The following is a 2,539-nucleotide window of genomic DNA, read 5'->3' on the forward strand; positions in this document are numbered from 1 at the left end:
GTTCTTGTTTGGGTGTAATCACATCATACCTATCTCGTGTGAACACAGATACGTGTAACCCTGTTACACTTTCCCCCATTAAGATTGAGAACATTTACAGTTCCAATCGATTATCGCCTCAACGAGGCTGGCGTGTCCGCTAGACACTGCAACTTAATTTGTTGGAATTTAAGAACTTCCTTGCTTAATGAGCCATGTGTCCACGACACTAAACCATCAAGTCTCGCTGGTTCTGACACCGAGCACAGGCAGAGCCCAACTTCGTCTCCCGCACGCGATATGATGTCGGACAGTGCGTCCGCGGCAACGGGGGATGTACATCCTAGGCTCGATGAGCACGAGCGTCGCGCTTTGCGCACGCTATCAATGACGAGTGACCTCGTTGAGGATGTGGAGGTGGTCGACTACGAGTCTGACACTCCTTATCCCGCATGAGATGACGAGGAAGGCGAGCTGCGCCAGCGGCATGATACGAGCCCTGCTCGCGCATTGCGGACCCCATGCCCGTTCCCTGACTTCTCGTAAGCCGAGGAACGTCGTGTAATCACCAATGACATCGTCGGGGCAGAGAGGCGGCAGCTTGAAGCTGCCCATAAGGCGGCTCTATAGCGCGACCATCCACGGTCAGTCATTGACCCTCGTGTGGACTATGGCTTCCGCCCAGTGTATCCCGCTGTGGAAGCGAAGGACGCGGTAACACGGACCCCGGCTAGAACGGATGATGAACTTGCCACACGGAAAACTCTTCTTGGTCCCACAAGAAATTCCCTTAAGCGATTATCGCACTCGTCTGAGTGCTCAACGAGGTGGCTCTCGTGTACCCGCAATGCGGACAATACCTGTAGTGCTTGCCTCTGGCGAAAGCACTACAGATGACGAAGCGCTCTTTGAGCGATGGATGCAACGGCACCGAAAACTTTCCTCGCTGCATAACCTGCCGTTGAGCCACAAGGAAGTAGGTGTGCGTGTGGAGCGACACCTCCGCTTTGAGTTCACCAAGATCGAGGCACGCCATCGACTTCCTTCGGATTGTCGCCCTGCGACGTATGAGTAAACCACCCCTAATGCTCCCGCGAACTCTGTGTCTTCGACTACAAGAGCTCAGGGCCACTGCTTGAGCTCAGCTCATGACCCGTCTACTTCCCTGGCTATTGCCGGGGGTCGCGGGGCGTCTGATGACGCAGGATGTCTTGATCTTTTCGATCAAAATCGCCTACATTGACTGGGCCATCTTGCCAAAGTGGTGCCTCAAACTCCCACGAGTTTTCCGAGTCGGGATATCCTCGCCACTTCACCAGATATTGGGTTTGACCCTGGTGACGATGTCTTCTCACTAGACGTTCCACGTGATAGTTGACGTCACCGTTCTCATCGAGAAGTGTCGGTGGCGGGCAGTGACGACCGGATCGACCGCCGACCGGTGACTCGTGATGCTCTTTGAGCTCTTAAGGACGAGGTCCTTTGTGATCGGGGCTCCGCTGAGCGTCATGCTGAAGAAGCATATCGCTGTGTGGACGCTCTTGACGATTTAAAGCATGTCGTGCGCCGGTTGCCTCGCCTTGAGGGCTATCGCGCTCTGTCGGAGCAACTCCTAGCCGTGGAGCAGGCGATTGCGTCGCTGAATGCGACGGTGGAGCGCTTAATACCATTATAAATGGAGGTTGTTGCACTCCGTGCTCAAAACCAGTTGCTGGTTCAACTTCTGGGTGGCCGAGGGCCTGTGGGATCCGCTCCAGCGTCAACCCTTCCGCGTTCATTTGCGCCGGATCCCGGTATGGTTTGAGCAAGCCCACGTAAAACACCGGGTGGGCGATCATCCGTTTGGGAAGGTTCAACGTATACGCTAGGCCCCGCTTGGCCACAACCTTTAACGGTCCGATGAACCGTGGACAAATCTTGTCCTGAAGACAGCAGAGGCCGCATGTGTAGGCAGGTTTTAGAATTTAGTAAAACCAGGTCTTCGACCCTAAAGCTTTCCACTTTGCCTCTTCCATTTAATCTGCATATTCTTTTGCAGGTCTTGGCTTTCAGCCATCGCATTGTGAATGTTTCCTAGGACACTCAGTCTGGTAGACAAGCAGCCATCCAATTTTTTGCGGATGGTGAGGGGGCTGACATCAGCTAGCCGTTCGGTTTTTCCTCCCCCACCAAGCACTGCGCCATGGGATGGCGGCGTCAGCGGGACGCGAGGGGGAATCAGCCCGTTCACGTAGAACGGCGTGTAGCTGGTAGACGAATGCACTTCATTGTTCAGTGCAAAATCTACAGGTGGCAACATGGCGCTCCAGCGCTCAGCGCAGACGCTGCGAAGAATGTCTACGATGTCACGATTCAGCCTTTTGGTTCGACCATCCAGTCTGCGGATAATCCGCTGTTGATATATTCAGCTTGGTGCCTAGAATCTTGAAGTTAGTCGACCAAACGTTTCCCGTGAAACGGGGGGCTCTATTAGATACAATCGACTCTGGAAGTCCGTGTTGACGGAAAACACGATCCACGAACAGCGTTGCTGTACCGACTCCGTTGATGGTGTCTGGCA

This window comes from Plasmopara halstedii (assembly GCF_900000015.1).
Source record: "Plasmopara halstedii genome assembly, contig: Scaffold_1898, whole genome shotgun sequence".
Taxonomy (NCBI): domain Eukaryota; phylum Oomycota; class Peronosporomycetes; order Peronosporales; family Peronosporaceae; genus Plasmopara; species Plasmopara halstedii.